At 49.7% G+C, this 24,232-nt stretch overlaps 5 non-coding genes across 5 annotated transcripts; 4 read left to right on the top strand and 1 right to left on the bottom strand.

Annotated features, from left to right (window-relative positions):
- Positions 1-3,308: 3,308 nt before the first annotated feature.
- On the top strand, positions 3,309-3,380 carry TRNAC-GCA (transfer RNA cysteine (anticodon GCA)). The gene has a single exon. It is a non-coding gene; the product is annotated as a tRNA-Cys (tRNA).
- Positions 3,381-7,287: 3,907 nt separating this feature from the next.
- TRNAC-GCA (transfer RNA cysteine (anticodon GCA)) lies at positions 7,288-7,360 on the top strand. The gene has a single exon. It is a non-coding gene; the product is annotated as a tRNA-Cys (tRNA).
- Positions 7,361-10,893: 3,533 nt separating this feature from the next.
- TRNAC-GCA (transfer RNA cysteine (anticodon GCA)) lies at positions 10,894-10,965 on the top strand. The gene has a single exon. It is a non-coding gene; the product is annotated as a tRNA-Cys (tRNA).
- Positions 10,966-15,944: 4,979 nt separating this feature from the next.
- Positions 15,945-16,016, top strand: TRNAC-GCA (transfer RNA cysteine (anticodon GCA)). The gene has a single exon. It is a non-coding gene; the product is annotated as a tRNA-Cys (tRNA).
- A 6,835-nt stretch (positions 16,017-22,851) lies between these two features.
- On the bottom strand, positions 22,852-22,923 carry TRNAC-GCA (transfer RNA cysteine (anticodon GCA)). Its single transcript has one exon. It is a non-coding gene; the product is annotated as a tRNA-Cys (tRNA).
- Positions 22,924-24,232: the final 1,309 nt, after the last annotated feature.

Raw genomic sequence — 24,232 nt, 5'->3', positions numbered from 1 at the left:
TACCAAATATTCATTGGCCGGGCCTCCTGGAAGCTACCAAGCCTACCTCGCTACAGTTTTCTCTCTCTGATGCAAAACAAGCAACAGGTTCCCCTCCCTGTAGCTGCCTCCTTGCTTTTTCTGGAAGAGCACTGACACCAACATTTAAAGCTGGAAGGGCCTTCAGAGTCACTAGTCTGTGCCGTTCACAGTGGGCATCTGAATACAGACATTCAAGATTACTAGTCTTCCACCACACAAAGCCCTTTACTAAGGGGATCAGAACCTGAATCCACTCTTCGTGATCCTTGGGTTTAGAACCCTGTTACTGAACCAGCGACTCTCTTATCTTCCTCTTGGCCCTATCTTCCATCGGTCAAAACATGTAAAGGCCACATAATTGGAGCCATCTGAATAGATTTATACAGACCTCAGACCATCAGGGGACTAGAATGCAGGCTTCATAGAGCATGAATGTGCCACACAGCTCAAAGACCAAAGGGGAAAACTAATGGGGGACACCAGGATTTGATGTGGTGCATGAACTGCATCCCTTGGGCCAGTCTCAGATTTTTGTGCTTAGGAATCATCTCGGGAGCTTGTCAAACATGCAGATACGATCTGGGGTTAGGAACAAGCTCCTTATGGAAAGTCAGGAGACCGACCCACTTTGAGAAACACCTGCCACAGGTCTATCTCAGCTTCCCTTTGCACCACCTGCAGGAAGACTCGGGTACTGCAACACCTAAAAAAAAAAAAAAAAGGAATGGGTTTGGATTCCAGCGCCCGCTGGGATCAGCCAGGATTAAAACCAAAGACCATGGTCAAACTGCTCATCTTCTGAATCCTGCTCTAGATCAGTGGTTCTTAATTTTAGGGTGCCTCGGAATCATTTAGAGGGCTTGTTAAAACAAAGATGGCTGGGCCCCCACGCCAAAGGTTTGTGATGACGAGTTCTCAGGTAATGCTGATATTGCTGGTCTGGGGCCACACTTTGAGAAGCACTGCTCTAGACCTCCACACACCTGTGACCAGGCCCTTGTCATACTTGCAGCCACACCCAAGGCACCTGTCCACCGTTACTTCTGCATGTTCACCAGGCACTGGTGCCTTCACTCCACCGAAGACAGTGTCCTGAGGTCCCTCTCCTCTCCTCCCAATGCCTGCCTAGGACCGACTGGGGTGCTCGTAGTTGTCAGTTAGCCCTCTTCCCATTTTCCCATTTAGTAAACTAACACCCAAAAAGGTTTCTACCCCTCCCCAATATGGGGAGACCTTGTTCAAGCAAGTAAAGGCAGACATGCACCTCTTCTCTCTGGAGCAGCCCAGGATGAGTTCAAAAGCCTAGTTTGTCTCAGCAAACTCAGGCTCGGGGCGGGGGGGGTTGCAAGATTATTCCTGTCCACAAATGAAGCAGAAGACAAGAAGGTATCTTTGGCCCCACAAAGGAAAGTATCCAGGTTAGAACGTAGAAATACGGCATTCTCCTCCAGAGATGCAGCCAGACTTTCTTGTCTGGAGATTTCCTTCATAGAAATGTACTTCTATTCTTAATTTGCTATGAGTCATTTTTTTAAGCCATGAGTAGTGAGAAAGACAGATAATTAACAAAAATCTATCTTACTATAATACAGGCCGTAATGCGGGCTGTGAGGAAAACAAAAACAGAGCAAGGGGATAAAAGTGATGGGGTACAATTTAGACAGAACCACCAGAGACAGAACTCACCAGGCCTTGCTGATGAACTGATGGTGGGCAGAGCCCTGAGCGAAGAGAAGGAGCACCGGGAGGTTCTGGAGGGGCGCCCTTGGAAGAACAGCAAAGACCAGTGTGGCTGGAGGCAGAAAGGGAAGGAGTTAGGGGAGGAAGCAGCCAGGGCCAGCTCCCGCAGGTCCCATAGGCTGCAGCATGGACTTAGATTTTGTTCTCGGGAGCGGAAAGGTACTGAACAGAGCGGGAAACATGATCTGACCCCCGTCTGAAACGGTCGTCTCAGTGGAAATGGAAGTAGGGGGAAAAGGCAGGGGGAGACCTGCCAAGAGAGTATGACGACAGGTCAGGTGGGCCTGGACCGCAGGTCGTGACCACGAGAACTGCTGAGATACACATAGTCAAGTCAACAGGACTTGCTGCCGGCTTCGGATGCCAAAGAAGGAAGTGACCCAACAGTGGCTGGCAGGGGTTTGGCCCGAGTCGCCAGGAGAATCATACCACTTAGGTGGGCAACACGGGGTGCAGCGGGGAGCTGGCTAGGGGCGAGAAGTAATAATTCTGTTCCTCCCATGTTTGGTTTGAGGGGCCTATTAGATCTTGAATGAGGATGTCCAGTATGAGGCGCTGGCTCCGAAAGGAGGCTGCAGGTCCCAATGGAGGGTCCGTCATCCATGGGCTTTTCGTGTCCTTGTTTCTCCCCAGGGTTCATCTCTGTTCTCCGTCAGCTGTGGATTTAGTGAGATTCTGCTCTAATAAATGCTTTCAGATCTTGTTCATCTGAAATGTCCTTCCTTTGCCTTCGTGCTTAAATATTAGTTTACCTGGATCCAGAATGCAGGCTTGGAGGAGGTTATTTTTCTTCATATGTAAAAAATATTAATTTTATAATAGTATAAAATATCAATAAAGACAACTTTATTATTCAATTATTCATCTCACCAAAGCATCAAAATTTTTTTAATTTCAAAATGCCGTGGTTCAAGATCTACACAACTAAAAGGTCATGTATATCAGTGCTTAATACTTTGGATTATAATTCTCAACTACAACCTATTTTTTTAAATAACACACACGATAAAGGAAGGAATTACATGATTTAGAAAATATGCATTTTAAACAATCCTTAATAATTATGACCATCCTGGGTTTAGTGTGAGCATATTTATGTCAACGAACAGTGCAAACTGTACATTTGAGGCTGTGGCGATTTGAGTTATGGTTGGAATTTTTTACTTTGGGGGAAAATGTGGGGGGTTCCTACTAAAATATAGATCTGCCTGTTAGATCTGTTTAATTTTACTTTATTTATGTATATATTTTCATTTAAACATACAAATTTTTAAAATAAGAATGTTTTCCTGATTATAATAAAGCAATAAAGACGGTATAGACCCACGGGACAAAATGGATGACCGCTAACTAGTTTCGCATAGAAGAAAAAAAAAAAATCAGTCCAGCTGAAATAGAGTCTGTAGAGAAGTTTGTAGGGGAGGTTGATGGCCAGAGGGATGCCGTTCTGCAGGTTCATTGAGAATGAATGGCAGTTAGCATACTGGAGGATAGCCGGCTATTGCAATATAGTAAAAAGGTGCTAGTTAGAGGCTCATAGCATGTGTGGGGGTATAGCTCAGGGGTAGAGCATTTGACTGCAGATCAAGAGGTCCCCGGTTCAAATCCGGGTGCCCCCTGTCGGTTTTCTTTCCACCCGGGGCTCAGCTGACAGATGGTGGGAAAGGCCATCTTCTGCTTCAGGAGATGGAAAAATTGCTCGTCCAGAATTGGAGGTTTTGTCCTGACCCTCTGACGACCTACGTATATGTTTGATCTCTCCTAAGTGACTTCATAGGTTCAGCCCAGGGACCCGGATGCAGGAGGCCGGGAGGGCACCTTTATTGTAAAAATGACGTCTATCTCTACCCTTCCTCCTTTCCCCCTCCATCCCGATGCGCCCTAGATCTGACAGGCGCATTTGGGGGAGGACTACGCTGGGTGATTCTAAAGGGCGCTTGGCCTAAATGTATTTGGTTCTCAAAGCGGGTGCCCTCGGCAGGGGCCCGAGAAGCTGCCAGGTGCGGAAGGAGGCCTGGTAGCAAAGCGGTCCGTCCCGGCGCAGCAGACCCCGCCGGTCTCAGGCAAGCCCACGGAAGACGTCGGCTACTTGCCGGGTTAGAGCTCTGCGTACGGCAGCTGGGGGGGAAGGCGCCTTGCTCCTAGGCGGGTCATTTGAACACATATCCCGCGGTCTCTGATCCGTAATTCAGGGAGCCCCCACCGGCTGTCTTTAAAAATATGTATGTTGTAGACTTTATTTCTTAGAGCAGTTTAAGGTCACAGAAAAGCTGAGCAGAAAGTACAGAGAGTTCTCATATACCCCCCCCACACACACACTGTTTCCCTGTGGTTAAGATCTTGCACTAGTGTTAAAAACTGGTGAACGAATATCAATCGATACATTATTATTAACTGACACCGATAGTTTACATTAAGTTCCCAACAATTTAACGGGTTTTGACAAATGCATAATGTCACGTATCCACAATTAACTAACGTCATGGATAGTCCCACTGTTGTAAAAATCCGGCCTGCTATACCTAGTCATTCCTCTCCCCTCCTGCCAATCCCTGGCCACCGCCGATCTTTTTACTGTCCCTAGTTTTGCCTTTCCTAGAATGTCATAGAGTTGGAAACATACTATATGTAGCCTTTCCAGATCAGCTTCTCTCACTTAGCTATAGGCTTTGCTCATTTCTTTTTATGGCTGAATAATATTCCATGGTATGCACCTGCCGCCGTATTTATTTAGACTTGTGGGCATTCCAGATAACTGCCTCTTCCTGCAAGAAGAGAGAAATTAAGAGTATACTTATCTTGATTAGCACTGAGTAATATACATATAATACTGAGTAATATACGTATAATATATGGAAGTGTTGAATCACTATACTGTACATCTGAAACTAATATAATGCTGGATGTTAACCACATTGGAATTGAAGAAGAAGAAGAAGGAGGAGGAGCGGGAGGAGGAGAGGGAGGAGGAGAAGGGAGGGGGGAAAGGGGAGGGGGGGGAGGAGAGAAGCAGCACATCAGGCCTTTTCCAGAAAACCTCCCCAGGCTCTGACAGCACTATCCAATTTCCCCCATTCCTTATTCTGGCATTGATCCAGTCTCACTTATGAGACTTGCGGTAGATAATATGCAACTATCTTTCTTACACCCCCAATGTTTGAAATTCCTTTCCATTTGGGGGGATCCACAGCTGTGCATGACTGGTGGAAACCAGGACCTACCTGCACTACCAAAAGTACCAGACTTTGCCCTCCCACCAACCCCAGCAATGCCCTCGGCTTAGCCAGTCACACACACATGATTGAGACTTGGAACATGGAATGAGGCAGGAGTTTGGAATTTATTCCAGGGGAGCTCTGACATTGGCGGTGGGGCTGATGGCTGCAGCCAGTGTGCAGTGGGGGCATCACCAACCCCCTAACCAGGATGCTGTTTGGGGGCAAAGGATCTTGACCTCCTGGCTGTCCTTTAATTCTGCCCATTTCCTGAGTGTAGATTGCTAGGTTTCCTTGAGAGGTCTGAGATTTTTGTCTTCGTGCCAGTCATTTCCTTGTTTGCTTCAATTAGCCATTATCAGTTTCTATTTTTGAGATGGAATGCTGGCCGTGTGAAAACTGATCCTAGAAGTCAGGTGCAGGAAATGAGGGGAACATGGCATTGGTTATCTGGTCTGGTTGGGGCTAAAATCAGTGACCATCCGGCCAGTTATTCAGGAATTGGAACCTGGCAGTCATCAGTCACTGACACACAGTGACAAAGCAGGGAAGTTCAATACTGACTGGGTCACCTGGACCGAAGTGCCCGGGGAGGGCCAGGCCCTGATGTACTAAGTTACCATAGAACACCAGCAAACACCGTACAGTAGAGTGGCTAATTCTGTCAGCACGGGAACTCAGAGAAAATGAAGTTCAAATGTATAAACCCTCTACTCTAGCCAGCACCGAGTGCAGAGAGCCTTAACTCTTACCTCGGAATAACTGAAAAGGCCTCCAACCAAAAGTGGGTTACTGACTTACAAGGTCAGTTAAAGGAACAGTATCCTTGTCTCATGTGTGAAAGATAGGACACGAATCAGAAAAGAGTGGGATCTTCGCACCCACTCGGCGTTTATCCGGTGGACTCAGAAACAAAGGTCAAAACCAGGCGTGGAGGCCAGGAGCCAGCTCCACCAAATGCACTTCACACACCCCGCCCCCCAAACCTGGCCATGCCAGGGAAGGGCACCCAACTTTCCAATTACCTCCCCTAATAAAAAGATGGTGTTTTAGGGCACCTGGCAAATGCCAGGCAAATGACTGGCTCAGATGGTTAAGCGTCTGCCTTCGGCTCAGGTCATGATCCCAGAGTCCTGGGATCCAGTCCCACGTCGGGCTCCCTGCTCCTTGGGAGCCTGCTTCTCCCTCTGCCTCTCTCTCTCTCTGTCTCTCATGAATAAATAAATAAAATCTTTAAAAAAAAAAAAAAAGATGGTGTTTTAGAGGCCGGGCAAGCAGCCAGCAGCCAGCAGCATGGAAGCAGGTGGATTATGTTAGAAACATCATGGATGGGGCGCTGCTTTGTTCTCACTGGAACACTTATTTTGAGTTTACATCATGTTTTTGAAGTGAAACAGGTTACCTGTGTGTGTACAAAGGAATGCTATAGGTAGGCTGCACGGGAATGAGGAAAGAATCTCCCTTCCTCTCCCCTATCTCCCATGGCTCAGTGTCCTCTGCGGTCTCTGGAAAGTGAATCTCACCGGTCTCTGATGCCCCCTAACATCCCCTCGGTTACTGCCCTGATGCCTCCTCCGAAGGACTGGTGGGTGTCCTCACCGTGTGAATGAAGGTCTGCAAGCTGGGAGGGAGGGAGGGAGGGGGAGGGGGTGGGGGGGCATACGCACGGCCTGGGCTCTCCTGTTGTGGGGCAGAGGAAAGAGAGATCTCTGACCTTATAGCAGGGGCCCTTGGGTCGGGGCTGTGGGCCCCCAAACAGCAGCCTTCTAGCCCCCTCGGTTATGCTGCCGGAAGGATTCAGGGGCTACTGCCTCGCTGGCGCTGTCTCTCCCGGGTTCAACCAAGCCCCTCGGAGACTGCCTCAGGAGGGGACTGGGCCGGGGAGAAGGTGGGGGTGGGGTGGAGATGTGAAGGAAAACAGAGAGCCAGCAAGGGTTAGGCTGGGGAGGATGGGGTAGAGCCGGTGGAGCTGAGGGAGGAGGGAGGGAGGGAGGGAGGGAGGGAGGGAAGGAAGGAAGGAAGGAAGGAAGGAAGGAAGGAAGGGAGGGTGGGGGGCGGGGTCCCGCAGAAACCCGGTGTCTCCCGCAGTTCGGATGCGGCTGCAGCGGAAAAGCGCCTACTAGACAAAGCGAGGGGTCTCTGGGGAATGGGAAGGCGGCCTCACGGCCACAGAGTGGTCCCTGGTGAATTTGTGCTGGGCCTGCTGGTCTCATAGGCCTACCAGCAAGGAATAGAACTCACGGGGCGCTATGGGATGCTTGGGTGTGGCGTCACAGGTGAAATAGTGTAAAGAGGAGGCAACCTGACGCACGGGGGTGTAGCTCAGAGGCAGAGCGTTTGACCGCAGATCAAGAGATTCCCCGGTTCAAGTCCGGGTGCCCCCTGCTGGGCCTCCGCTTTATTGCCGAACACGGAGGAATGGCTTCCCGGATACCACAATCCATTTAATGTCACCAGGTGCCCTCCTTGCCACTTTCCCCCAGACCCCGCCCCGTGTCTTTTCCTCGCTTGGCATTTTGAAGTGTGGTTGACCCACTGGCTGCAATTCTTCACCTCGCGGTTTCTGTGGCTTTTGCTTGTGACTCTTCCTTTTCTCCCCCACGGGCGAGTGCGCTCTGCACCCCCTTGCTCTGGGCTCGGCCATAGGTATCAGTCTGGACCAACCAGGAGACAGAACCCACACAGTAACTTAAGCGGGAAGTTTAATATAAAGAATTATTGTGTTATGCAAAGAGTTACTACAAAGGTGCAAAGAAAACTAAAGTTATGCGCGGGGAGAAGAACCCAAAGAAGGACAAATTCGGAAGGGGGCCCCTCCCCAAAGCAGGAATTAGACCCCGGGGGAAGGTGTGGTTGCAGCCCACTCGCCAGGTTGCCGCAACCTGACCTTGTATTCACAGTCTCCGGGCAAGCAGCAAGCAAACCTCTTGGGCACGGGAGAGGCACCTGCGGGTATGAGGTCTGGAGCGTGCAGCATCTGCGCCTGGAGGGCTCGGGGGACCAAACCTCTGAGGGGCAGAGACAAGCGGGGCTGGCTGGCGCCCGCAGGTGCATACACAGAGTTGGGAGGGCCCCGAGAGGTGGTCGCCAGCCCCGCTGGGGTACGAGGTCGCCATGGGACTCCATTCTTTGGGGGCCTGGCTGGGTCCTCACACACCCACACCTCTGACCAACCATGCAACAGAGACCAAGGGGAAGGGGAAAAAAACAAAACGAAACAAAACACCACCACCACCACCAACAACAACACGCAGCAGAAATTCGGGAGACAATTTCCTTTTCTCCAGCAACGTCCCTCCAGCGCCCTCTACTGACAGCTGTTCATATTACAGGAGAAACGCTTACAGAAACCAGTCGGTTATTGCAGGGCAGGTATGGGGGCATGAATTTGGACCGGAGAGTCAAAAAATTGATCGCTGGCACATCGTGTGACTTGTTTTGGCCAACAGGATGTTAGCAGGTTATGCAGGAAGGGGCTTGAGATCAACTTGCAAGGTTGGGTTTGTCCTCCGGCACTTCTGCTATTACCATGAGATGTGTTTATCCTGTGAGCGGCTGCCCCTTCAGCCTGGACCCCAGCGTGGACGCACATGGCCCAATCTTAAGTCCAGTTCATCAAGAGGAGCCAAGGCCGGCTGGACCCGCAGCTTGAAGCGCCCTTACTCAGACAAGCCCAGCCTCGATCAATTGATTCACATTCAATATTCTGACCCACGGGCATGAGAATAAGTGCTTATTGTTGTGTGTCACCGGTTTGGGGTGGCTTGTTTTGCGACACTATTGTGGATTAGACTGGCAAATACTAAAAGTGACATACAGAAGGGGGCTCCTGCTATAACAAAAGGCTAAAGTACATGGCATGCCTTTGCAATGAAGCAATGGGCAGCAAAAGAGCTGTTAACAATCAGTGGGAAAATAGGAAAGTACTATTGGCAGGAAGATCAGAGGCTCGTGGTAACCTGGAAGGCAGAAAATGTGCTTGCACTTGTAGTGTTAGGGTAGGATATTTCAAGGAAAAACATTGAATGCGTGAGCTATTTTGTTACAGGCTGTTTTTGATAAGGTACTGCAAAAAAAGATTTGAGTTCAGAAGAGAGGTTACTGGTTTGCAGTCAGAATTTAGAGGCAATCTAGATAGCTCAGAATTGCATAGTCAGAAAAATGAAACCATTCTCTCCAAAACAAAGGTGAGGCCCTTCTTACAGCACTTTAGGAAAAAGACTAACTCCAGAGCCTTCCCGTAAGACATAGTCTCAAACCAAGTCAAGCTTAATACACTCATAGTTTGAATGCACTTTATTAAGAGCACTGAAGAATTAAACTGGTACCAAGTATATCCTCTCAGTTGGACAAAAGTATTCCTAGAAAGACTAAGGGTGTGCCCAAATACTTATAATTGAGCCGGAGGGAGAGCATATGTCAAAAAGAATTGTGATCATGTGGCTTTTGGCACATGGAGTCAAATAAATAGAAAACCCACACGTTGCTTGAGAGAACTGTACTATCAAAAGCATTACGAGCTTGGACGAAAAGACGCGAAGACTGGGAAGTTAAAAGGACCTGGGCTTCTAACATTCTACCGGGGGAAGCAAGCTGAGAAGAAAGCTCAGCCACCAGAAAGGACATATTTTCCAATGATCTCTTTAAAAAATTGCAGAGGGGGCGCCTGGGTGGCTCAGTTGTTAAGCGTCTGCCTTCGGCTCAGGTCATGATCCCAGGGTCCTGGGTTCAAGCCCCACATCGGGCTCCCTGCTCCATGGGGAGCCTGCTTCTCCCTCTCCCACTCCCCCCTGCTTGTGTTCCTTCTCTCGCTGTGTCTCTCTCTGTCAAATAAATAAAAATCTTTAAAAAAATAAATAAAAAATTGCAGAGAAGCCTGAAGGAAAAGGAAGACTTCTCAGAGTCATGCAAAAACAGTGAACGGGGAGCTCTCCCGAGGCAGCAGAACCAGAATCTAATCATACTGAGTTTTGGGGTGGTTTGTTATATGATATTATTGTGAAAAGCCTGACAAATACTGACATTGGGATCCAGAAGGGGGCTCTGGCTGGAGCAAAAGGTAAAAGCTGAGTATATTACGCATGCAGGAGAGAGGTAAGTAATTATGACCAAGAGGGCAGACCGCAGTGGATTAAAATGTTGGCCCCGGTTCTGAGCTTATTCTGTGTGCACCCTTTGCCATGAGACTTTTCAGATGCTCTCATGTTCCCAAGGAACAGATTTCCCTGCCCTTGATGTAGGGCTTGGTCCTGAGACTCGCTTTCACTGATGGGTTGTTAGCACATGGATTACAAGCTGAGGCTTGAAACCTGCTCGCATAGTTGGGCAGGACATTTTTGCATTTCTGCCACTGCCAGGAGAAAAGTGCCCCTGCTAGCTGCCACTCTTCCAACTTGGACCCAGGAATAAACAGACTTTCAGCAAACCTGAGCCCAACTCACAACAAGGATCCAAGCACAGATGGACCCCCAGCTTGAAGCAGGGCCACCAGGTCAAGCCCAGACTAGATCCACTGCTTGCCATGCATGAAAATAAATGTTTATTGTTGCATTCATCTGGATTTAGGGATGATTTGTTATGAAGCATTATGGTGGACATAGCTAATCCAGGCATGATTCTTACACTTCCTCTCCCTTCCCCTCCCACCAGGTACTGAGTGAGGTGAGGGGAGGAGACTGCAGTTTATCCAAGGAGTTCAGGTTGTCGCTACAGAGTAGAAAAGGACTATTAGACAAGGGAAGGTCTCTGGGGAATGGAAGGGCCAACTCCTGGCCAGAGGGTGGTCTCCAGCCAGTTTGTGGTGGGCTTGCCAGTTTCATAGGTGGACCAAGAGAGAATAGAATGTCCAGTGCACTAGGAAATGCTTGGGTGTGGCAGCGCGAGTGAACTATGCTAAAGAGGACTATAACTCTAGTAAGGGGGTATAGCTCAGGGGTAGAGCATTTGACTGCAGATCAAGAGGTCCCCGGTTCAAATCCGGGTGCCCCCTGCAGGTGGCTTACCTTATTGCCAAGTGCAAATGAACAACCTCACTTAGGGTCCTGCTCGTTGTAAAGTCACCTACATCAGCACCCTCCCTGAGTCTGTGTCACTTTCCCCAAGTGAATTCTGGGGCAAGGCGCATGTCACGGTGCTGTTGTTAATGATATGTATGTGGTAGAAGTTTCTTACTTCCCTCTTGAAGTTTATGTTATGATCAGCGGTTACCTAGCCTGTCTGCACCGGAATTACTTAGGGACCATAGTAAAAATACAGATCAGCCCTAGGAATTAGGATTTAGTAGAACTGAGGAGGTGCCTGGGAGCTTCTGTTTTGGGGAGGCACACCCCCCCCACTAACTTCGATGGTAACATCCACTCATTCCAAGTGGCTGGAAAATTATTTTGGAACTTACAACGCTATGTCATTTTAAACAACATTCTGGTGGCAAACATCAATGATTTTTCAAGTTAGTGCCTTCAGCGCAGGACCGAGGGAATTGTAAGAGGTGGGCGAGAAGCACAGAGAGTGGCCGGGGGTGCAGAGGTAAGAGAATGTGACCATGGTAGCATGGTGACAGGTCACACGGGCCCAGTCCTGCTAGGCCTGATGACAGCCCATAACTAATAACTTGACTCCACAATGAAGTTCAAAATTGAAACACACTTATTAGACAAGACCGAGTAAAGCATTTGACTGACAACCTGGAAGTCCCTGATTCCGATTCAGATGTGTTCTTTTTCCCTCCCAACCTTTGAGCCCTCTTTCCATCTTTTGAGGATCCCCAATTATGTGAGCCCTGGTGGAAGAAATGGCTCTGCTTGCAGCTGCAGAATTAAAGGCTATTTCCCTTTTTCTCCCCCTAGCACTTCTGGCCAAACAGGTGCTCCTGACTCACACTACACTCAGACCGAGTGACACAAATTCCAGGGTTGGCAGAGCTCAAGCACCGTCCAGCAGCTCCTTAACCGGTACCCAAGAGCCTCGCAGGCTGAGTCCCCTTGGATCGCCCCTGCCCCCTGAACCTACAAGCCCCAACCTTCCCTTCAGGGCTGCGGGCTCCCTGCCACCTGGACAATGATTGTCTCATCTTTTCCCATGGACAGAACCAGTTTCTGTTTCTGTGACAGTGTGCCTAGGCTGATACAGCATTTGGAGTTGGTTGCAGGCAAAAGGTGCACGTCAGTTAAATATTAGAGAAAAGTGGGGTGGATTTAGGATTTCTTTTCTGCCCTACTCGGGATAGAAGAAAGTGGAAATCCAGTGGATTCTTCAGGGCTGGAAATCTGAGAACCCAAGGGCTCTCAGTGGTAAATGAGCTGATAAATCGATCACGTAGATTCAACTGACCAATGGATTGGTGGCAGCTTATCCACCTGGGAAGCATTTAATGGCTGTTTATGGTTGATGTCCATTCTGGTCAATGTCCGTGCTGTAGAGATGGCTAGATATTTTGAGTATCACCCTTTCTTGGAATAGAGTTCCCACGGGAGGACAAAACCTTCAGGGACCAGTTGTTGTTATAGAACAGGATGAAGGGCCAAGCCAAGGCTGATAGTCTAGGGAAGCTCAGTGTCATACAATGGAAAGCTCAAGTCTATATTCTCTTCTGACGGGGACAGACACGGCAGACTTCTTGACCACTGCACTAAAAACTCAGCTCGTGCTGCTGAGTGACTGAGATCCTGAAACACAAAGACAAGACCATCCAATGGCGAGCCCAGCTGGGTTCACAGTTGCACCCGCCTCTTGGATGCATTGCCGCTGCAGTGAAGCTTCCCGGGATGTCAGGGCACCTCCTCAAATTCCACAAGCAAGTTGCTACATCTTGCTCTCACCTTAGGCCTCATTGGGGCTTTTCCTGTTACCCAGGTAATGGTTCCAGGGAAGACAAAATACTCAGGCACAAAGGATCTCCCTGAATGGTCAGGAAGAACAAGGGGGATGGCGACTCCTTGCCAAGTTCTACCTCCGTGTATGTATGTTTTTATACTTTATAATCCTCAAAGCTTTTCTCTAATATTTAACTCACGTGCACCTGCACGCATGCACACACACACAAACTTTGATATCTCCCGTTTGAGCGAATGTAATGGCCTAGCCTTTCTGCTTTTTAGTCAGTAATGACCTGAGGTTTGTAACAAGAGAAACAGCCCTGTTACTTAGTCAAGGGGGTATTTAGCAGACACGTCAGCAAAAGATAAAGAACAGGAAAACGCTGAACTCCTAAGGTCCCTTTCTCTCATATGTCCAGATGTGACAACGACTATTTCCTTGGTCAAGCACAGCGGCCATTCCTATATATTTGCTGATGCAAGTGCCACAATAAAAACTGGTGTTGTGGGCATGTAGGAATTGTTTTTGGCTTCCCAACACCCATCTCCGTTCCTAGTAACATCCCGGTTTTCCTTGGATGCAGGCTGGTAGAACGGGAATCTAGGACCTTCTATACCTTGGGGGTAGGCATGCCCTGACGCTAGCTGTCTCATGTAGATGCTATCCTCGGGGTTCAGGTCACGGACAAGAGACAAAGCGCCCAGAGTGGCTGGTTCTGGATCATGCACATGGAGGTCCCTGACCACGCTGGCCTCTTGCCCTGAGTCTCTGAGGCCCATGTGGCCATGCCTTTCCCAAGCTTTATTTTCTGCCTCCTAGCAATTCTGTGATGTATTTCCATTCAGTTCTTTTCTCAAATTAAAAAAGGCAGTTTGCTGAAAAATACCACCTGATACAACTGCCTTCAGCTTCTTCTTGCTTTCTAACAACTGGAATGTGGCGTGATGACACACTTGGACGGGCCCAGTGGATGAGGGACAGAAGCTTTGTAAGAAAAATCCATCTGGTTCTACAGAAATGCAAAAACTCTCCCAAATAATAAGACCATTGGAGCCACCAAAATGAGGTCAGAGATCCTGAATCTGGATGTCCCTGTGCTCTGAGACCACCAGCCTGGACACTGGGTCCTTGGTGCAACATCATCAGGAAGGGAGCAGGTGGGATCGGGGCAGTTGGGACCTGTCTCCACTGACCCATTTTGAATCTTGTTGGAATCAGCCTCTTTTCAGATAAAAGCATCTCTTGTTTAAGGGACACAGACAATTGGAATTGTTGCCTTTTTTTTCTTTTAAGCAAAACTAACTCGTGTGGAGAAAAGCAGATAGGTCATTTCAGAGATAATACGTTCATAATTTGCATATCACTTCTTACAAAGATGATACTGTTCTTCTATGATGTTTTTAACATGAAAAAGAATTGATTACTTTTTCATGCCAATAAGAAAAAGCTTTTAGGACACTTTTCCTGGTGGCTAGAGAGGATTCTTCTGTATGACTGCTATGACTGCAATTGATTTAGCCAACCTGCCTTTGTTGGTCACCTATACAGTTTCTGACTTCCACCATACGGACAAATCTGCAAAGGGTCTTGTTAAAGATGCATCTCTGTTTCTTACCTCGTTCTGTCTCGACATGCTATGCGCATTTGGATGATTGTCCTTTCTATGCATCCTTGGGGTCTCTGTGGCCTTTTAGCGTCATAGGGGTAACTTCCGGGGGAAACATCCACAGAGGAAGAGACCCCTGGTCACAGCCCAGGAAGCAGTAGAAGCCTGAGTCTGGTGCTCAAATAGCCAGTCCTTGTATCTGGTCCCAAGTCATCCAGCTGTGCTGAGCTGACTGACGGTGGGGGGCCAGCATGGTGCCATGACCTCTCTGGTGAGGCATCTTCCCTTAAAGCCAAGGAGTAAGGGATGAGAAGAGCAGGGCGGTGGGGGGCAGCAGAGGAAGCAATGTAAGGCAGCCCAGAGAACCCCATCGTGCCGAGGATGAGCGTCCGAGTGGGACCAGGGCGAGTGGGGCTGGTGAAGTAAAACCTGAGTGGGAGGGAAGAAAAGAGGGAAGATTCTAGCTCTAAATGATGATTTGTGCCCCCCCCACGGAGCCTGAGGAGGTGGCAGTGCTGTGGGCAGGGAAGATTTCTAGACATCTCTGGAGAAGGAAAGAGTAAGTTCAGAGTCAGACAGAGGTCTGTCTGGATGAGGTTAGTCAGTCAGTCAGTTCCCCTTAGTGCACTAGAGATGAGTTACAGGGCACTATGGCCCACAGGTGACATGGGGCCCCTCAGCAACGCCCAAACCGATAAGGGGGCATAGTTCGGGGGCAGAGCATCTGACCACATACCAGGTAGTCCCTGGCTCAAGGCTATGTGTCACCTGTTGGCCCTTCCTTTTGTTCTGACCACATGTTTGCAATCACCCTGTCCTGCGTCTGGGCTCCAGTGACCATAAATCTCTCATTTCCATTTCTCTGCCTGTCCATGCATTACACCCTCTCTTCAGCTTGTATCTTCCGTCCCACACACGGAAGCATGCAGCAAACAGAATAAGGGGACAAAGGAAGATAGATGAAGGGGGTAGTTCATCTCCTGCCCAGTTTAGTGCAAAGAGGCCTTTAATCATAAACGTGGATTCTAGTGGTAACTTGGTCATTAAACCAAGTTGTGTTTTGTTCGGGCATGATTTTAATTGCTGTCATTTTTTTTTCCAGATCTCTACCAGGTAGGGCACAACGTAAATCAATAGCTCCAAAATCATCAAGAGCTTGTTAGAAGCTCCCATCGTCCCTTGTCCCCTTCCCAGAGAGTCTGGTTTAGGGGGCCCAAGAACCTTGACTTTTCCCAGCCGCCCCCAACCCTAACATCAGAGGGTCTGTTGAGGAGCCAGTTCTGAGCCCTGCTCCTTCTAAATGAGTCCAGAGGATGTTCAAGCTGCAAACCTCAATGTTTTCAAGGCCGGGGCCTACAGCTAGGGGCTGAGGGGAGGAAGAACGCTAGTTCTGAGTAGAGGCAAGAGGCAAGGGTGGGCGTAGCAGGTGGGGCATGCTTACAGGGGCATAGGATGGCAGAGCACTACCAAGAACATATCACAAGGTGGAGATGGTCAGGGTGTGGCTCTGCAGGATTAGAGTGCTTATTAGACATACATAAGCAAGTGGGGGTATAGCTCAGGGGTAGAGCATTTGACTGCAGATCAAGAGGTCCCTGGTTCAAATCCAGGTGCCCCCTATTATGCTGGCTTTTACCCCCTATAACAGCTGTTGTTCCCCCAACATTGAAACCTCTATGAGGAAAGAAGAGATGGACCAGGACTCCTCGGTTTCACCTCCTGTGTTTCTCAGACACAAGTGAACTCCACCACCCAACCCCACTGTGCTGTGCTGGTCGGGCCCTCTCTGGTGGCTGCAGGTAGGGCTTTGTGTTATTCTTTGACTGCCCAGTACCTGAACCCCAAACCAAAATAGTGAGTCTTGGTGGAAAGCCCAGCTCTGCAACCTGCTGTACCAAACAGATGTGCCAAATACTGCCAGCCCCTATCCCCCTGACTGCTGGCGGGGGGCCCAGCTCACACTTTGCAGAGTGAGCTTCATTCCAGGATCTAGAGCTCGGCGCAGCTGTTGGTTCATCCAGCGCCCCCTGGGGGCCACAGTGCCTCCTGCCCCGCATGCTACTCCGCAGTGGCTCTGGCTGGGATTCGGGCCGCTGGGGTCCCTTGGAGCCTGACTCTCCCACCGTCTCTCCAGGGCCATGGGCTCCTGACAGCCTGCCAGGGACTGTCTAGTCTGTTTCCATCAGACAGAGGCACATTCTGGGTTTGCACCTGTGTGCGTGACTAGTATGGGAACTGGTACCCAGGGTAATTTGCAAGCAAGAGATCCTCAGAGAAATGCAGATATGTGGGGATCGGGGGTTAACTACCAGACCTCGTTGTACTGAAGGCAGGAAAAGTCCCGGTTGGTCCCTCCTGGCTAGGAAGCTAGCAAACCAGTGTTAACAGACGCATTGTTGCCTGCAGTCAGCTGAAATCAAGTGCCCACAGAGAGCAAGCGCCCTGGTGGCGGATTCTAACACCCCAGGAATGACTAGATCATACTACATCCAGTTCTCAGAAGGACACACGGGGCTTCTGACGACTGTGCCAAGAAAATCTGCCTAAGGCACCACGTGGCAGAGCCGAACACCAGAGGCAAACTTTGATCCAGCAGTTGCTAAATTCCCTGAAATTCGGAGACTCTTGGTCTCTTGGGTGAATGTTGGGGCATTTATCAGGGAAGAACAGTCCTCCCAAATTTGTAATTTATGAGAGGATATGGAGAAATCAATCCCAACTCCAAATGCCACCAATCCCCACGGATTTCCTCTTATATCCGGACTGATGGAAGGGCTCGCAGAGGGTCCAGCACCCCTGTCCCTGCCCACTGAATGCAGAAGCTGTCCATTCACTGTGGAAACTGAAAACACCCAGGGGGTCTTTCCTGTCCATCAGAATCTTTGCACTTTGGAATCCAAATAGCCCGTGGCTCCAGGAGGGGACAGTGTGCGGTCCCCTCCCAGGGAGAGGCAGGTGTGGTCTGACTGCCCTAGGCAGTGGCTCAGCCAGCAAAGTCAGAGTCCCCATGCCAGTTCAGAAGGTTTTTAGGCTTTGGTAGCCCAAACAGGCAGCCTTAAAGCCCATCCCTGCCCCCTCCAGATGTGCAAAGCCCCAGACGTGAGGCCTTTCAAGGCAGCTGGGGCTGCTCAGCGGGAGGGTGGTGTTAGCCTTCCTGGCCAGATGCCTCCCACAGGCTCAGCCCCGGGATTCGGCCTTGGGATGAAGAAGGGGAAAAAGAAGATCCATCCAGCCAGTAGTCGAACAGGTGAAGCTGGGGGGAGAGGGGAGCAGGGGTTAGAACAAATGAGCCCAGGAACGGTGGAGTGAAGAGGGAAGGTGGGGGGGGGGTAGGAAAGTGTATCAGCGAGAGACAGGAGGGGAGGGGCTGAGCAGGGCGGAGGGGGCTTCAGGGCATTCAAATGAGGGTCAGTGGGAAAGGGGAGGGAGCTTCTGGCCAGGAGAGGGTGAGTCAGCCAGGACATGGGGCCGGCAGGAGTAAATAGAAACTACTGGGTCTTGCCGGAGGAGGGTCCCTCCCTGGGGGAGGCCACAACCATGAAATGATGTCAATTAGGAAACGATGTGAAGTAAGCTCTGGGTCCGGGGAAAAGATCTGACTGCGGGTCGGGAGGGCCACAGTTCAGATTCCCAGGCTGCTGTGAGCTCATCCTGTTTAGTCCTAGATGTGGGGTGGACATCATTCAGATCATTATTTGGGGAGGCCTATCTCCTCCAGCCCAGGGCAGCCTCAGCCACGGGGGGAAGGAAGCAGCTGAAGGCAGTGGGCCCCGTCGCGTCTTGTCCCAGGTTAGGGAAGTGGAAAGAGCCCAAGATCAGCCATGTGGGATCTGGCCCCCACCCTATGATTAATCAGGTGTGTGTGCTTGGGCACATCTCTTAATTATGGCCTCTTTTCAAGCCTGTAACATGGGGCACCAAACTAAATTGGTGGTTTCCAATTCTGACTTTCCACTGGGATCATCCCATGAGCTTGTTAAAAATAGAGTCCCTTGGCCCTGCGCCCAACTATGCTGATTCAGGCAGTCTGACCTGGGGCCTGCGAGCTGTATTTCCATGAAAGCACACGCCATGGCTCTTACCATCTCACACGCCGGGTGCTGTGATGGGCCGTCCAGCTGGGGACCCTTGGCCTTAGAGAAGTCCAGAGCCCTCCACTGACACAGCCCTGCTTTGACATTGACGTCCTTGGCCAAGGACAGCTGGCATAGGCAGGGGATGGTGCAGAAGGGGATGGTGGGCAGGAATGCCTTCCACCTGAAGCAGAGCGGGTCTCAGGGACTGACAAGACATGAGGGGGTATGTCAGTGTCTGAAGGAGTTCTGGAATTAATGACAGAGGCCAGAAGTCTTCCTGTCAGAGTGAGGTGAGCTTTTAAGGACAGATGTTGCTTACCTGTTCTTGATTTTTGGAATGCGACTCCAGCTTCCTTTCCCTCACTGGAGCCCGTGATTCTACACCAAGGACAGAGAGAAAAGAGGCCCCGGAAGGTCTCTCTTCTTCAGCGTTTCCCTCCCTGGAGTCAGTCCCACAGCGCCAAGCACAATCCTGCTCTTCCCTGGGGGCGTGGGTCTGTGAGTCCTGGGCAGGCCTCAGGGGGAGCTCCACAACCTGAGTCAGGGAGCCTCAGGCCAGAGCCTCTGCAGGGCTGCCAGCACGCTGGGCTCAGAAAACTAAGCAGCAACCCTACTGCAGGGCTCCTTCTGGCTCAGCTACTCTTGTAGGACAGGGAACCCACTTGTGATTAAAAGTTGAGGAAGGGGGCACACCCAGATTTGAACCAGGGATCTCTTGATCTGCAGTCAACTGCTCTGCCCCTGAGCTATACCCCCTGAGCTAGGAAGATGGTATAAGTAACACCTTTTGCCTGTGTTGCTACATCAGGATTCAGTTTTGCTGGTTGGAATGTCCTGGCCAGTTCTGCTTCTCTCAGCTCTGGCCTTCCTCCTGCAGGAAGCCAGCCCTTCCTCTTCCTGTCTCTACTGTGTGCACCTGGCTGAGGATGCCCCTGGTCGCCTTGTTAACCTTTACAGGTGGGCAGAGCTTTAAAATCATCCAGATTTCTCTCTTCAGCCCTAATGGTTGTTGAGCATCCACAGCAGGTCAGGGACACTGGGACGGTGACATAACTGTGACAAGTTGCAATGCTTTCCCTGTGGGGAGAGAAGGTTCAGAGCCCATGTCCAGCGGTTACTTAATTACACAGAACGTCCATAAGGGGCACCTGGGTGGCTCAGTCCGTTAAGCGTCTCCCTTCAGCTCGGGTCATGATCCCGGGGCCCTGGGATCAGGCTCCCTGCTCAGGGGGGGGTCTCCCTCCCCCTCTGCCCCTCCCTCTGCTCGTGCTCGCACTCTCTCCCTCTCTCAAATAAATAAAATCTTAAAAAAAAAAGAATATCCATGATAATTTGTCAAGTGAAAAGGCAGGTTACAAAACCGTGTGTCTGAACAAAATTGTTGATGATCTCAGCTTTTTTCTGTGCTTTTATTTATCTTTCAAGTTTTCCATGTTGAGTTTGTGGCCTTTGTAAAAAAAAAAAAGTTACTTAGGAAAAATTATACTCTAGGAGAGTTCCACTCCTGGGAATTTATCCCTCAGAAATACTCATGTGAGTGCACAAAGACGCTGTAGGTGGAGACTCGTTGCAGCTTTTATCTTTTTTGTTAGCAATAAATTGGAAACCACCTAACTCTCCACTGACAGGGAACAGGTTACAAAGCAGTCAGAGGATGGGGTATGATGCAACAGAAAAAGATAACATAGGTCCGGAGTATGACAATGAGAAGACTCTTAATATCATTAAGGGCAAAAAGCAAATTGCATGGCATGTGCATGATATGAACTCATTTGGACTTTTAAAAAGATACCAGGTATATATATTATTATATAATAAGGGGCGCCTGGGTGGCTCAGTCGGTTAAGCGTCTGCCTTTGGCTCAGGTCATGACCTCGGGGTGCTGGGATGGAGCCCCTTGTAGGGCTCCCCGCTCAGCGGGGAGTCTGCCGCTCCCTCTCCCTCTGCCCCTCCCCCCTGTTCATGCTCTGTCTCTGTCTCTCTCTCTCTCCAATAAATAAATAAAATCTTTTTAAAAAAGATTATATACACATACAAATATTTACGTATAAACACATAATAAATTTTTATATATATAAAACAATTTTTTGAGAGAGAGAGAGAGAGGTGGGGAGGGGCACAGGGAGAGGAAGGGGGAATCTCAAGCCGACTCCACGCTGAGCCCGGAGCCTGACACAGGGCTTGATTCCCCCCACCCAGAGATCGAGACCTGAGCCGAAACCAAGTCGGACGCCCAACCAACTGCGCCACCCAGGCGCCCCTAAAAATATAAATTTAGATATAAATTTGTATATTTGTTTATATGTTATATACTATATATAACACATCTATAAAATATGTATATCATCTACTATGGGAGAAAATAAACCAGACAGCTACTGCCAACGAGGGGGTGGGGGATTCTTTCATTTTCCAATTCACACACGTAATAACCCAAACGTCTACACACTCCAGCCTTGCAGGTACTGCGTGGTTAAAAAACAACTGAGAGAAAGCACTACGAATATTCTTTCCTTTCCTGCCTTCCGCAGCTGCACGCGTCCTGATTCCTGCTCCTCCCTAGACCCCGCCGGCCCCAAGCCCCTCCCGATCCGTCCTTCCCCCACTACCCCTGCCCCGTGGTGGTGGCAGGCATTTGTCCTTTCTGCTGGTTTTCTGCCCCCCCCTCCCCTCCAGCGCTGTCGTCATGGTTTCACACACCGGGCGTCCACTTCCACCCAGCCAGGATGCACGGTGTCCTCGGTTGGCGTGAGGACAAAGGGCCAGCCCACTGCCCCCCCCCCCGGGGACCCCAGCACCGCCCGGCCCCTCAGCCACACACCGCCGCTGCCACACCTGGCTTCTCCGCCCCGACCTCTCAGCCTCCCCAGAGGCCTCTCGGACTCCAGGCTCTGGTGCCAAGGGTATAGGGAGGGCGCACCCGGCGGGCCCACAGACCATGTAGGAGTCTGAAAATCATGAGAGGAAAGCTCGCCTCCCAGGTCAGTGGAGACTCACAATAAAGTCAAAGGGTGACATTTCCAAAGGTAGAGAAAGGTTTCCGTATCCACACTCAAGAGCAAGACAATCGAGGAAGGGACAGGCCCCGGCTCGGTGATGAAAATCGCGTACACACAGCCTCAAATACGCAGGCTCTCTCCCGTAAGAGGGAGATGGTTAAATCAGGGGGCGGGGGCCACTAGGGAGCCCGCAGGAAGGGCAAGAAACAGAGACAGCTCCTGCACAAATCCGGAGGGTCCCGCGGGGGAGAGGTCACACGGACGGAGGCTGCCCCCAGAAGTCACTTTCAACATCAGAAGGTGTCGTGGGAGGGGAGGCACAGGAAAGGAACAAGCCACCCGGCTCTCGGCCAAAGCTCCAAGTGTTTACGAAACTGGAAAAAGAAGCACTGAGTCAGAAATTTGAGTCTCTCGCTAACAAAAAGGAGTCAGCTTCAATGAAAGGGAAACTCCAAAGCACATCCCTGAGGATAAAAGAAGTCTTGTTTTTTCAGGCACTCATGTTGTATGCTGATAACAGAACGCAGGATAGAGAACCTTTGCAACCCGGGGTGTCGGACGGAGAGCTCTGGGTCAGCTGACCGAGGTAGACGAAGTCTGACCACGCTGTTTCTATGCTGCCCTTTCCCGCCGTCCGGTGTAAGGGGGTTGAGGCCTTCTTGCTGTCAAAGAATTCATTATGAGAACCTGTTTTTAGCCCATCAGAAGTGTAGATTTCTGTTGTTGATCGAAGCCTGGAGGGTGGGGAAATGGGAGAAAGGTCATAAAAGATGAGGGGTGTGAGGCATAACAGAAATCATGGCTTGCCCTTGTGAATTCCATGCCGTATCTCGGAACTCACAACGAATTCTGAGACTGTCTACCAACATGCTCCGCTGCTCCTTCTCCAAACCACAGAAAGGCATTACACACTTTAGTTTTGAGATGGGTGATATAATTCACGGGTCCCTTATGCAGAAGTTTACTTGTAAAGCTTGAATAAGATATACGATTGTCTTTAATAGTTCCTCAATGTGCACTTGAACATGTGGAGAGGGGCCTACCCTCTGAGCCACAGATCCCAGCCCTTTGGCTTGGAAAGAGAAGACCCCTTCCACCCCATTCACAGAATGCCTGAATTGAGAAGGGAGAGTATTGAGGACACAAGGCAGAGACAGTGACTGTCCCTGATACTGTTAACATCGGGTCACCGAGGATGCCCACTTAGAGATGAATCTGAGAAGATCTAGAACACAAGGTGCTGGGCAGACCGAGCAACTATGGTATGAAGCTTCACCATTTGATGGTTTTGGTGGGGGGAAAACAACTTCACATTGACGTCTAATAAGGAAGAGGAAGTTTAAAAAAAAATGCAGCATCAATTTAAGGTAGGGATAAAGAGGGGGCACCCAGATTTGAACTGGGGACCTCTTGATCTGCAGTCAAATGCTCTACCCCTGAGCTATACCCCCTCCTGCTATGGTGTGACTTAATTAATATTCTTCATCTGTGTAGCCACACCCAGACCACCTGTAAAGTGATGAGTAACCCCTTCGGAAGGCGCTCTCTCGGGGACCGCCGGGCCTGCTTCAGTGAAAACTCACCAACATGCTGCATAACAAGCAACAGCCTCCTTCCTCAAAAGCCTCACACCCTGTGCCCTCCTGGCCTACAGCCCGTAGGAAGGTGGGAGCAGTAAAAGGGTGAGGGGGCCGTCCCAGGGACAGAGTCTCAGGCCCCACACGTGGTGGGCAATCTGAAACAAGACAAGTTTGCCTAAAGACAGCACTTAGCAAGGGCTAAGCTCTTAAGGAGCAAGTGAGTTGAAGACAAGAAAGAGAAAAGCAACCCCGAGCATCCACAGCCCCTGGCAGGCTGACTTGGCGTGGGCCCTGAGTGAGCACTCTTCATCTGGTCTGAAAAGCTACAGGGAGTTATTTTAATTCTTGTCGGACTCGGGTGGATGGTGCCCTAGGCTCCTGGTCAAATGAAAATCCTCCCTGAAGGAATGCACCAGGAAACAAGCTTCCTAGAACTCCCACGGGTCGGGTTTTAATAAATCTAAGTGTTCGAGAGGCAGCATAGCATGGAGACCCACAGCATAGACTCTGAAGGCAGAGAGCCTGGATCCAAGTCCTGCCCCAGCTGTGGGACCTCTGGCTGGTTACTTCCCCTCTCTGTGCCTCGCCGCATACGCTGTAAAATGATAATAGCATATACCTGATGCACTGGTGGGTAGATTAAATGAGTTAATCCGCATAAAACACTTGAACCAGGACTGGCACATAGGAAGCTCTATGTCACTGTTTGTGACTGAGCAAATTTAAAAACGCACGAGGAAACTAGCTAACATTCGTGAGAGTCGACGGAATAGGAAACATGGGAACTGGACCTGCAAAGACTCCACCTATGACATTATTTGAATGAATCAAAGAGTATCTTAAAAGAGAGAAATGAAATCTAAACCGAGGAGCAAAAGATTCAGAAATGGTCACATATATTCGAAAAACTAATCAAGACATTCTCGAAATGAAAGATGTAATTAACTTGTTTTTATTTCTTATTGAAGTGTTATTTACACAAAGCACACAAATCTTAAATGTACAACGCAATGAATGTTGACATATACACACACCCAAAACCACCACCCAAATCAAGACACAGAAAATTTCTAGCACCTCATAGGGTTCCCTTGCAGCCCTTCCCAACTGCCCCTTCTCCCCAAAGATAACCACCATTCTGTCGCCATGGATTAGTTTTGCCTGTTCTTGGATTTATTCT

The sequence above is a fragment of the Callorhinus ursinus genome, unplaced genomic scaffold (genome assembly GCF_003265705.2).
Source record: "Callorhinus ursinus isolate GAN/ISIS: 27379988/994484 unplaced genomic scaffold, GSC_fseal_2.0 scaffold12, whole genome shotgun sequence".
In the NCBI taxonomy this organism is placed as follows: domain Eukaryota; kingdom Metazoa; phylum Chordata; class Mammalia; order Carnivora; family Otariidae; genus Callorhinus; species Callorhinus ursinus.
This window is presented reverse-complemented; position numbering and strand designations above follow the sequence as displayed.